The 13,679-nt window shown below is 43.0% G+C and overlaps 1 protein-coding gene across 1 annotated transcript in view; it reads left to right on the top strand.

Moving 5' to 3' along the window:
* RAB14 (RAB14, member RAS oncogene family) overlaps nucleotides 1-13,679 on the top strand; it is a 221,149-nt gene that overhangs the window by 76,766 nt on the left and 130,704 nt on the right. The window contains exon 2 of the mRNA XM_086920985.1: nucleotides 3,237-3,287. The gene's annotated coding sequence lies outside the window, so the exon portion shown is untranslated. The remainder of the gene's footprint in view (nucleotides 1-3,236; nucleotides 3,288-13,679) is intronic.

A 13,679-nucleotide genomic window follows, 5' to 3' on the forward strand; every position in this document is an offset into this window, starting at 1 on the left:
ATAGTCACTCATACATATACTCACTCATCATATGAAGTGATACACCTATACATCCTGTTACACACCGACAGTCATCCAAAAGTTACTCACACACATACTCACACATGCAAATAAACTATTAAACATCCATTTATTTGAATATAGAGTTATACACACACTTCCACCTTACTTCTATTGAAAATTACACATATTTATTCTCTTAATCACTTATAGAAACACATACTTATTTAAACAGGAACTCTTACAATCTCTTACTCTCACATATACTCACTTATATACATCAATATTCACATATACTAGATTAAAACATATGTAGTTACTGATAAAGACACTAGTGAGACAGTCATTCACTCACTAACAAACACATATACACACTCATCCACCCATACAGTCCTGCACATATGCTGTCTTCAAAACACATACAAACAGAGAGTCAGTCACTCATGCATCTATGTGCTAAGTAATACCCCCACCAAACCATATAGACACTCATACTGATACTAAGAGAAACATCTAATAACCCATATACATACGCATGTAGCTACTTACCAACACATGTAGCCACTTATACACAAAGTGAAACACTAATATATATATTTAAATATTTAAACATTACTCACTAATATTTATTTTTCAGAAAGACACATATTCACTGGATGGTGTCATCAGTGATGTCATGAGTGATGTCACTGACCATGTCATGAGTGATGTAATATGTGACGTCATCAGCAGTGCATTGCACGCGCAAGTTATAGTGAGTCCAACTAACTATAACGTGGAATTTCATTGGTTTTATATCAGTAAAATTTCCAGCTAACTATAACTGGTTTTGTCAGTGAATTTAATAGGTTTTTTAAATGCTAATTCCTAACTATAACTGGTGTGAAACCTATGGTTTTTTCAGTGAATATATATATATATATATATATATACACAAAATACAGTTTCCTTAATTTATTTTCTAAGCAATGCAGGTTTTCTTAATTTGAAGCTTTACGTTTGGAAAAAGTGGTTTCACATACTTTTTCCTTTGATTTTGTCACCTACACGTATCTCATTTTGCATGTTGGACGATTCATTGTAACAGTTGTTAGTACTGGTTTTTCTTGTGTGCCAAAATGCTCTGTGAAACTGGTTTAGTTCTATACCACTCTCTCCCCTTGAACAAGGGCTCTTGAAGCCCGAAACGCGTAGTGCCCTCTTGCTACCGACTATAACGCAAATAAAGAACCTGTGTAGCGCATCAGCTGGTCCGTCTCCTCTGTTCCTGTGCCGACTTGACCGCCGGTCAGACTCGGAAGTGGTGTGTGGAGTTTTGTGCATGATATATATATATATATATATATATATATATATATATATATATATATATATATATATATATATATACACCCTTTTTACACTTATAGATATATTTATGAAAAATGAAGACTTACAAGATCGCCGACACCAGTTTGTGCTGCATTTCCTTCTCTTCGGATTGTGGGGGAATCCATCTGGAAAGTTGTTGGATATATATATGTATGCATATGTGTGTGTGTGTAGGTATACATGCATACCCCCCTTTTTAAAAAAAAGTCCAGAACATGTATGATGGTTGAACCGATCAAGAACATACATGGTGGCATCCAACATACTGCTTTTTATACTAATATACCACTTTAAAACTGAGATCCAAGTATGTTTTCAGAGTTAAAAAGGCAGTTTACTGTTTGAAGTGTTTGACAGTTATTTCCTTTGAGTTTGGAGACTTAAACAGTACTACCACTCAACCTGCCTGAGTACTATGGTTCTATATTGCCTGAACCCCCACCGTGCCAAAATAGGACCATGTTTCAAATTTAACTATGTTTATATTACATGTGTATTTTGGAGCAGTTGGCTTTCATTGTTTTTCTCAAGCACCGACTTGTCTTTTGAAAATTATGTGGCATACTGGATATGATGGTCTTGGAGGAAGCAGTGAAAAATGCTAATGTAGTAAAGACTGTAGCTTTTAAGTAAAAAACACCTTTACTTTGTTAAACAAATATCTATCTATAAAAGGGAAAGATAGTTGGAGCTTTTCTTCTCCAGGTGCAGCTAACAATGATTCCGATTGGAATTAGAATGTTCTGATTGAGCTTACCTTTCATTAATAAAATGCTCCTTAAGCAACTGACATGAAGATCCACATATTAATTTGGAAACCTCTATTCCACATGAACCCATGAAATGTTTTCCAGATTTCATAATGTTCCATAATAAGGACATATTTCTAGACTCCGTGAAATATTCTTGTTTACACCATTGCATTTTGTGCAATAAAAGCACTCTTCTTTCTGTAACATTGCTTGTTTATTCATGAGCGCCATCATTTTGTTGCTTGCTTTAAGCTAATCCTTTCCAACCTTTCCTCTCTAATATGTTGTTCTACCTCTTGAGTAGTAGTACACTGTTGAGATCGTCCCGATCGATGTTAAGCTATGTGTTCATGGTTGGTTACAAATGATGAAGCCCATAAAGTTTTTCTTTTGAGCAAGAAGTAATGAACATGGTGTTCTTCTTTTTAGTGATATTTTCATCTTTATACTCTCAAACAAGAAATACAGGCTTTCTGCTTGTATTGGCTACTTTCATCATCACTAATGCATTATATGAAAAAAGCAAGGGTGTGTTGCTAAGTGAAGCACTTGCTGTGTGTTCTCCTTTTTGTAAAATGTGCCAGTTGTGCTTGGTCTTCTATCTCGATCTTGGGCACCTCTGCATCAGTTTGTCAGACCCAATGGGAAATAAATTTGTATTCAACTGTCTTCAATTTAGAAGAGACTAAACGTTTAAACCTTAAGATCTTTTACCATAAGCAAAAAGGGAAAAGGAGAACTTTGCAAGGCTCAACATGTTTGCTTTGCCTGTCCCTGTTCTAAATTAGTAGACCGCTATCGAATTCCCACCCTTTATTCTGCAAGAATTCCAAAGATTACGAAGTGAAAACCCATTTAAACAAAACTTGCAGCTGGGCTAACATTGACACAAAAAAGTGATGAAGCAACGCAAAGAAATTGGTAGTTTGTTTGCTTGAATTGAATAAGTTATAGGGTCAATCGTAGATCTAAGGCAGAAACCCAGTGTCTTTCAGCTTTTCAAAAGCTAAGCACCAAGTAGTGTTTTTTTTTTTAGCTCTGTGTTTGGGGTAATGTTACAAATATCTTTGGTTGAAAAGTTAATCATGACTTGCTTCTCTCTTTCCTTCATAGGACGGCATTTCAAAACAAAGAACTCAGTTTATAGTAAAAGCTGTCTTAGAGGTATGTTTATTTAGATGTTTACCTAATATACAGTTTCCTTAATTTATTTTCTAAGCAATGCAGGTTTTCTTAATTTGAAGCTTTACGTTTGGAAAAAGTGGTTTCACATACTTTTTCCTTTGATTTTGTCACCTACACGTATCTCATTTTGCATGTTGGACGATTCATTGTAACAGTTGTTAGTACTGGTTTTTCTTGTGTGCCAAAATGCTCTGTGAAACTGGTTTAGTTCTATACCACTCTCTCCCCTTGACATAGGTAACCATCCAGTGTTGCATGATTCTTGAGGGAGTTGCTTAGTGAGATGAGAACTGAGTCACAAGTTCTGCCGGGTACCTTTCCAAAGCAATAATATTTGGCATGCTGACCTATAAAACATACATACAAAAGTAATTTAAGGGGAACTATATAGTGCAAACCTAGGTGAGGAATAATAGAGTGTTGTACATCGCAGCAGGAAAGAAGTGTGTTAGGATTGTTGGGTAGGCACATTTTCTCTCCTTTTTGGGCCAAACAGTGGTAGGTGGTTTCTTAGCAGAATTGTATGGGGTGCTCCTTGGAGATTAGATTTATCTTCCTCTCTGAAATATCAAATTGTCTCTGAAGTGTGGCTTTGTGTTGTTCCAAAGCCTTGGCGCTCTCTGATCTGGCAGTGTGATGGATTCTTGTGATATGTTGACCACCTGAAAGGTTTAGCTTTTCTGCCTGGTTGATATTGCCTTGGCTATGAATGCCAAGCTGATAGAGCAACATATTTTAATGAAGATGCCTGTAGGTTGCTTTAGGGAAAAGTTTACATGGATTTCCTTAGGCTTTTACTGGGGTCAACTGGATATTTTTAATGCCTAAAATTAGGGGTTTTCATGGTTTTCCATGTTTGGACAATGACTCTGAATTCTGTTGAAGTTGCTAGGATGTCTAGTCTGATGTTTTTAAAGACTTTGGGGAGGACAAGGAATATCAGAGAGCAGGGTTATCCATAATCTGTCATAAACAAATAGTTTTTACAGCTGGTATGTGTAGGGAAACGGGCATCTGTTCAGTAACCCCCCCCCCCCCACCACACACACTTCTTGCCCGACTACTGATGCACTTAGACTTGATGTGCTCCTGGTCCCTGCTAATCAGGTTCCAAGTGCCTGTGTTTTCCCCCACAACTGACCCAATTGGCATCTCTGGCCACATGTCAGCCCCTGGTAACTGGTGCCACAGGTACCCAGGGCAATGTGACCAGAGAAGGCCTCTAAGGGCTATAACACTTATTGTGCCACCCTTAGAGGTCCTGTACCCTGACACTCTCACACTGCATTTGCTGCAGAACAAAGGTACAGAACAAATTTGGTACAGAACAAAGGGAAGAGTCGACATGCCCACACACCACTGCCCTGCATACATCTGTCACCCCTCAAGCAGGGTGCTCTGTGCCAGTGGTGAGGGTACCAGTACATGAGCCCTGTACCCCTACAGTGCCCAAGTCCATTCATGGGCACTATAAGTGCAGTGCTGCCATTAAGAGTATATGGTGCTGGGAAGTTGTCATTACGAATTCCACAGCACCATAATGGCTCCACTGTAGACTGGGAAGTTTGGTATCAAACTTCTCAGCACATTAAACCCACACTGATGCCTGTGTGGTATTTAATGTAAAATGCACAACAGAGGGCATCTTAGAAATGCCCCCTGAAACTCTACCAACTCCAAGTGAACTGAGTGGCTGCTTAGGCTGCCACCACCAGAAATGTTTCTGGACCCCTGGGTCGAGAACTTGCTGCTCTCGGGGGTCTGAAACAATGCACATCCTTGGACGAGGTGCCAAGCCTCCTCCCCCAGGATGGGCTGGGTTCACGAAGGAGAGGTTTCAAAGGCAATGCCACCTTTGTGAGCCTCACCAGACCATTTGCTGCTTTCAGCAACCGGTCCCCACTGGTTCTAATCCCCACTTTAAGCGGAAGAACCGGCGGGAAAAACAAGAGAGGAAGAGAGGTGTGCCCACCTCTGCCAGCTCCACCCCTAGGGTGGGGGAGGCGAGGTGAAGTACAAACTCGAGTCCCCGCCGAGGATGGGGGGACCCAGGGACAGGCTCCTGCATCCCCCCACCCCCCCCGTCCCACTGGAGAGTGGCAGAATAGGGGGTGTGCCCATCCCAGGGAATTGACCTATTGGTCACTGCCCTTAACCTACCTGTAACGCTCTTAAATTTAGTATTTAGGGGCCCCCTGAACCTTCCTTCCTCAGATCCAGCAACCACAAAAAACAAGCATTTACAATGCAACGGTTTCGCCTTCGGCAAAGTTAGAGCTATTGGCATTGTAAATGACAAACTTTTTATTTATGTGTTGGTTTTGAAAACAGATAAATAAATGGCATTGTCATTTACAATGCCAATAGCTTATTCTGTATTTTTTTTATCCTTAGTTTTCTTCCTTACTGCCTACTATGTAAAGCAATTTCCATCTGCTCTTTTACAGGATGTATGTAAAGCGCTCTGATACCTACGGGTTAAGCTAGCGCTATATAAAACCTAAAATAAATAAGACGGGAAGAACAGTTATAGCTTGCTGTCTAGGGAGGGTGGCACTTTTTACACCCACGTGTCAAGCACCGGCTCTGCATCCCCAGGGGCAACTGCTGCCTCCCAGACCTGCTAATTCCATCAGGGAGCGGAGTCCCACCCTGTCACCAAATGCTCTCCAGAGCTGTAATCGTGCTCACAACATGGTGCAAGATCCAAAACTCACACATCAAAAGAGATTTCCTGCCCCCACCCCTCCCAGGCAAAAGGAAACCAAGGGACCACCCCAAAACACTATGCTGGTGGGAGAGGCTTCGTCCCACACGGCAATAGAAGGCACCCCTATAACCAGGTATACATCCCTTTTCAGGGGGGTTCACGATAGAGTTTATGCTGGTTACGATTCCCTTAAAAGCATTTTTAGAGACTCTCCCTTCTGCCCCACCACAAACACGTGATAATAAATCAAGGATTCGCCAGAATGAACAAAAGAGACGTGACCTGCGATAACACCACTTGCACGAGGAAAGGTCACTTCCCAGCCAATCTGTGGCAAGCGAGCTGCAGAGGCTAAACTTTGATCCACGCCCAGTTGCCTGCAATGACCCACGCCCAGTTGCCTGCAATGACCCTTCTGGGGGAGTACCACCTCAACGTGAAACAGCCCAGAGCAGTTCTCTGACGTGCAACATTTGAACATACCATCAAGGGATTCCAACACAGAACAGGCACACAGGCTCTGTGCGGGGCGTTCCTTTTTTTCACAGAGCCCCGATGTAATCAGATTTTCACAATATTTGAAACAAGGCTGTTGGGACTTCCTGCAACATAAAAGAACAGGAAACATTGACCTCCGCACCCAGTCCCCTTAAGACCGTAGCGCGAGTTGTGGGGGGGGGGGGGGGGGGGAGGGGAGTTGCGTTTTCAGACCAGGTAGTTAAAACTCCCCCTCAGGCTCAACTTTTCCATTATTCAGGCTCACCTCTGCAGATCCGGGAGGTAAAAATCCACAGAAAATCCAAAATAACTGCCCTCTGGTCCGGTGTAAACTGCGGGGTTCCCAACATCCAGGTTAAATCCAAGAGCCCCCGGGCGGAGGCACAGGGCGAGGAGAGCCGCGAGGGCTGCCATGGTTGGTCTCCTTGGTTCTGTGTGCGGACCGGCGCTGCTCTCAGCCTCCTGTCCTGTCTCTACGACCCCTGCTCGAGACTGCTCTTAAAACCGTGGCTGCGGGCTATTTCCTGCCTGTGAGTCACTGCAGCGGGGCCTGGGAGGAGTCTGCCCAAAGTCACCAAGCCCCCTCTAATGCCTGCCCCAGGCATTGAAACTAATTAAGTATGTTCTGTGTGCTTTTCACATCACAGCCTTAAACTCTGCCCTGCCCGGTGACATAATGCCATTATTCAGAGGCCGCTGTGTGTCTCTCCCCCTTCCTTTAACCTTTTTTAAACAGGCGGCGGACCAGCAGCGGCTACGAGAGGGCCAGGGGCCCTTAACCAACGCCAGAGAGGGAAAGTTGTGCCACCTCAGGTGTGGGTAGTTAATGCAGTCCTGTGTGTGTTCAATGCAATATGTATGATACATGCAGTTGTAATACTTTCGCATTAGAAATACGGGATTACGGCACACGGTCAGCGTGAGGGGGGGCGGGAACGGGCACTCACCTGGACTACTTCTGGCGGCGGTCAGCCTGGAATGAAGAAAACAAACCTCAAAAAACAACCCGCCCACCGCCGAGATGACGCGCACAGAGGGGTGGGGAGGGAAGAAATTGCGACCGCGCCCACGAATCTGGTCCGGCCATGACGGACAGATCTCTGTTCCAATGGCTAGCCTCCATTTATGGAGCTAGCCAATGGAACAGGGGGCGGATTCCCAAGCCACTCTACTGTTAACATAAGGTTTTCGCCTGCTCCGAAAAGCTGCGCAGAGCGCAGCTTTCGGCGAGGCGAAACCTAAAAAGAGGAGGACGAGAAGCCATGCAGAGCTAACAGGACGACTCCTACTGACTTAGCCCCAGCCCTACAGGCCTGTCTCCCCTCGAACCTGCTGCTGCAATTCCGGCGTGCCCAGCGGAGAGCAACCTCAAAAACCCCAGAGGACCTGCCTGCCTTCACTTTCCAAGCTATTTCACCCGTGAACACCGGAAGTGTTTGAACTACAGCTTCTGGTGCCAGCCAGGAACCGCAAATCCAGCCCACTCTGCAAACGCCGAACCTGGCCTGAGCTTGAGTGGAAAATTACCACGAGGACGTCCCCTTGGCAATCCTGACCCGAGATCTGGCGACCCCTGACCTGCCACAAGCCTCCAGGCGACGCCTGCAGCCTCAACCCAGAGGACCCCCCCCCTACCGCGCCCTGAGCGGGTAAGAAAATCTGACGTCCCAAGGCACCCCTGCACCTGACGCCTTGTGTGCCCAACCCAGTGGTGCCCAACCAACTCTCAACATCCCTACTTTACCCTCGAACTGGTGGTCGCTCCTGAAAGATCCTCGTCCCCGAGCCTGCAGTGTTTCTTTGTCCTGGAGAATCTCCATTGAAATAATCAGGGCACCTGACCTCAAAACGGCACCCTGCACTCGGCCGCCCTAGTGCATCTGATGGTGCCCCTTTTGTGCTAACTTGGTCCCTAACGTGCCCTGAGCTTGACCCTAGGAGCTCTGCTCCCACAACCCTGTGGCCTGCTTGCCAGCTGCCACCAACTGGAGTCCCCCTATCCTCCATAGGATAACATTGGAACTCAACACTCTGCCCCCTTCCGCCCAAGTGCCGCTGAGGATTCAACCGTGCATCACTGACCCTGGGAGGCCCCTGAGTCCAACCCCAGAACCCTAACTCAAAAGACCGATTTCTCACCTCGAAACAGACAACCTCTTTTTCCTCATAGTATATCATTAACACTTTTTCTTCTAAAATGTTTCCAAGTGTCGACTTTAGAAAACTAAGAATATTCCTTAAAAATCACCTGAATAACCAAAACTAATTTTTTTCCAACTGTTTTCAGGAAATTTCCCAGTGCTGAATCTAGTTATCCAGCACTGGATAAGAAAAGTATTGTTAAAGTAACTTACTTCAGGGGTGTAGAATGTAATAAAATATCTACTTGTCCATGGGGCAGGTTGCTTGATAGATCTACTTGTCCTGTGCCAAAATCCACTTGTCCCTTTTGTGCCATGTAATGGGGCGACAAGTTATGACCGCAATCTCATTATATAAGATCTCTGAAATGGCCTCTCTGATTAGGACAGGGCTGCTTCCATAGTAGGATTTCAATACTAGCAATTCCCTTTTGTTGCCACAGATCTACATACTGGGGCTGAAGGTAAAGGCAAGCAAGAGTTCCAGGGATGGAATGCCCTTTTGAGTCTGTGCAAACCTACGAACTTGCATGTTTTAAGGATTTTCATCAACTCTTCTCTAATATTTTCCTGTACTTTGCCCCTAAATAGGTCTGGAGTTAACCATGACCTTTTGTGTTTATTAAAATGTTTTCTCTCTCTGTCTATTGGCTAGCTACTCTGTGCAAAGTGTGCTTTTTGAGACCAAAGCAATTTTAGCTTTTGCTAATTTTTGTTATAATGGTGAGGGCCCGGCAGCTCCCACACCAATAAGGTTTTTCAAAAACCATGCCAAAACAAGTCACGCACTGACAAAACCAAAAGACTGGCCAACAGTTTCTGACCTACCTGCTTTACCAATGCTTGTTTATTTTTGTTTCCCATAATCTTATTAAAACTGGTTACACTGATTTACCATTATGAATATCGAGAAATACTAGCGCACATCAACACATTTTACTAAATGATGTTGCAAGGAATTGGTACCTAAATTCAGTAGTTTAGCAAAATGTTTTTGCATTTTTTTTGTGAACTTTTTATTTTGAAAGCAAAGAATCTTCAATCTTGCTTTCAAGCTTCTGCAAATATTTGCATCTAATCAGAGAGCATTCTGGGAGCATTATACATAGCCTCATATTGTTAAACATTGAAAACGTGTATACACATTTCTTTACACTAACCACTGTCAGCAGTGCAGTCTGAGCTTCCAACATTTACTTAGAGCGCTCACCCTAATAATAAAGCCTTTGCATTTATGAAACATAAATACAAGTTTGAACAGCATTAACACATGAGCACATATATTACCTGAACTGCAGGCAATGCCTTTCCCTGATGCTTAATGTTGTACTATAAACTGGCAGCCAAAGGGTTCGTACTGTAGGGATTTGGGCCTACTTGTCCCAAGGACAACATACACATGAAAACTTGTTGCCCTTGACCCCAAACAATGTGTCCCGGGCGTCGGGCTATAGGAATTCCACATCCCTGTTACTTGCAAAGTGAATTTCCTCCCTTAGGATAACATTGGTCATTCTATGTGAAAAAGTTTTTAAGTGTCAACTTTTGAAATAGAATAATGTTCGTTAAAAATCCTACATCTAACTAAAACGCATTTACTCAACTGTTTTCACAAAATGCCCCAGTGTTGAATTTAGGATCCAGCACTATTAGTAAAAGTAATCCGAAAAGTAATAAATTGCATTTTTACTGAAAAAGCCTATTGATTCCTATGTACTGAGTCTACTAAGTTTGTGCATTGCATTGCTACCCCTGTAAACTCGAATTGGTACAAAGTCCTACTATATTTTGAGAGTATTGAACAACAGCATCTTGTAGCTGAAAAGTATTTACAAGCTTACCTGTACCAGGCTTGCATGGTTCTAGAAATAAAGCAGTTTATTTTTTTATACAAAAAGTTTATACAAAAACCATTGGCCTAGAGTTCAGTTCTTGTGTGTGTGTGAATTCATTTGCTGACTGAGTGTGTACATCAAATGCTTTGTAAAATTGAAGGAGGACCCCACACAGACTTATAGGGGACTGGGGGGAAAGTGGTTTTTAAAGATAAAATGTCCCCACAGAAAATGGACAGATAAAGGGTGTCCAATTTCAATGAGTGTTCACTCGAGTAGACCTGTTTATCTAAAGGACCGCATGCCATCATTTGGGCGGGAAAGGCAAAGGTACAAGGCTTTATAATAAACTTCTCACAAAATGTTCAAACTGGACAACCCCAAAGTTATTACCCAAATATTACTGTAGTATGATGGAAACCAAAGTTAAAAAACATGAATCAAAAAAGAGAGATGATCCCCACACTATGCGTTTGGTAAAACTCTGTTACAATTTATTCTATTACAACAGTTTTTTCATTATCACAATATTTAAAAACACATGTTATACATTTTATTAAAAAGTTCTACAATTAAAAACAAAGAATCAAAACAGTCGACGCGGCGTTTCGGTATTTCTGATAGTAGACCTTCTTCAGGACTGATTCTTATTCCAGATGGATTTCATATCTCTACTGGACAATGATGTTTTCCTCCCATGAAAAACCTAAGGGCTTCGGAATGATAGACCTGTCCCAGGGTTTTCTACGCACTTTTCAAGTTATGATATCACTTGTTGGATGAAGAAATATTCCCAACGTTTCTTGTTGTGGTTGCCGTCTCTTTACCTATTCAATTTAGGTGACAAGTATACTTTCTTTTCGGAATACACCGATCGCTGGAAACACGGACTGACAGCAAGGAGCGGGGAGGCCGACCTAAAGATTGATGAACGGACCGAATTTAAAACGGACCATAGTGAACTGAAGAGTTTAAAGAAAGTATACTCGTCACCTAAATTGAATAGGTAAAGAGACGGCAACCACAACCAATAGAACGGTGGCTCCTCCTGGTGGTTAAAGACTCTGCAAATTCATGCCCTAAAGACAGCAGAAAGAAACTTGATGGGCAGAAGAAATAACAATATATACCAGGGGTGGGGAAATCCTATCGCCCGACGCCCGAACCAAGCAGATTTTTATAATGGGCTAGAAGATTTATTGTCTGTTTTGTCCGACGGACAAGGAGACATTAAATCACTTAAAATATGTGAGCTGCGGGCACTCTGGGGCTCACAGCCAATTAGAAATGCGGTCAGAAAGCTTTTGGAGGACATTGAATGACTGGAAGCCCATGACTGGCCTCTATCTAGCCAGTGATTGGCTGGGGGAGTCTTGCGCTAAACGTCAGTACGTCAGTGTTCTAGCGCAGATTCCACACTGGTGCAGCCCACCTGCTCTTGGAACCGAAGGGCAGGTCCCGAGGCAGGAAACACTTTTTCCACTGCCAGGTCCCAGCGCTGTGGGTCGAGGGGGCAGGTGGCCTCTCTGCCGCTGATTGCTATGTGGCTCGATCACCCTGTCTAGTGGGATCCGTCCAAGGCAGGCCATTAATCTTGGTGCGCTGCTGCGCACTTCCTGGAATCGAGAGCAACAAGTCTGCGTCTCGGACACACTGTATGCCTCCCCAGCAGGTGAGTCAGTCTGATAATGGGTTTTGAGCGGTCCGAACCTTAATAAAAATATGTTAACTGTGGTTCTGCGTGAAATGGCCTGGATTCAGTGAGCGTGGGGGCAGGGTCAAATGTGTGGCATGTTAACGATTTACAATAAGGCAGGAATCTCTCCTTTTGTAAACTAGCAGTGAAACCAGTGCAGCTTTGACAAGGAGTGAATAAACGATGAAAGGAAGTTTACTATATAGAGACATTGACCTTTACTTTGTCTCTGCTTTTATGGACGAGGTCGCATTTGGGAGCACAGAGCAAATGATGATACTTTAAACACCTGGCAGGCTTACAGAAAATGCAGCCTTGCAAGATTATGCGTTTCCTGTTAATAGAATTTTTTTTTAAATTGCATTGTTTTCCTGGTGTTAAACAAATTAAGCTAAAGTTGAATAAAGGAAACGCCACATAATGAAGAAGGCAGAAAGTATATTCGTAATCCAGGCAATGCTGTGCGTGTAGCATATTTCACACTGTTGACTGAGATGTGGGCCTCTCTTGGCGTCTCAAACGTTGCAATGTCCACAATTTTGCCCAAGATGAGGTCTCCTTTACCAATACCCTCCCCCACAGTCTTTATTGCCTTTTCCTTATTCCGTTACCTCTCCCTTCGCTCCACAGCTTCTCGCTTAATCAGCGCCCACAATTTATCTTTTAAACGTGCCACTGCTGCAGAGGAAAAGCCTCACGTCCTTGTCAATTTTTATTGGCTTAATCCTGTCAATTAACAAGGTATTCTCCACATTTCTGTTAGCCTGTGCCTTTATTTGGTTGCATTTCTCAACTTCTGTACCTACTGTAAACCACCCCCACCATGCACAGTACGCTGGCAGTTTGTGCTAAATAAGCAGAGCCACTGTAATGTAGCGGCAGGGAATGTCTAATTTATGTGGCAGGGAAGGTCTAAATTACGCGGCAGGGTTGACTATTGTGGCTACAAAAATGAGAATTATATAGCACAATGCAGCACACTTTGATTGATAGTATTACTTCATTATTTTAACATCTGTATACGTTAACACTGTATAAATGTTTTGCCTCATTACTTTCAGATTAAGATCCAAAAACAGCAATAGCAATGTAAGGAGACCAGTCACTACTTGTGAAGGGTTTTTCACTGTGTGGCAGGCAGGACACGTTACCCCCTTTTTAGTAACATTTGATTTGTTTGAGATAGTATCAACATTTTTTTGTTAAAATATGCTGTTTAGGCAGCATGTGTTGGATTACATGGCAGATTATGTGGAAAACGCCTCAGCTGTAGACTCTCGCAATTAGAGTGGCTCTGTATATAAATCACACAGGACCTGTCACCTGTGGGGGACCATCTTTCATTTGCAACTATGTAAATTGGCCAAAATTGCAGAAGCGAGCTCAATATAAAGCAGAAATTACCAAATTATAAATCTTTAGGTCTCACAATCACGTTTTATTCACAACTGGGTGAAAATATACAATGTTCCCACCTCAGAATTTTAGGCA

Source organism: Lissotriton vulgaris, chromosome 5 (assembly GCF_964263255.1).
Source record: "Lissotriton vulgaris chromosome 5, aLisVul1.2, whole genome shotgun sequence".
In the NCBI taxonomy this organism is placed as follows: domain Eukaryota; kingdom Metazoa; phylum Chordata; class Amphibia; order Caudata; family Salamandridae; genus Lissotriton; species Lissotriton vulgaris.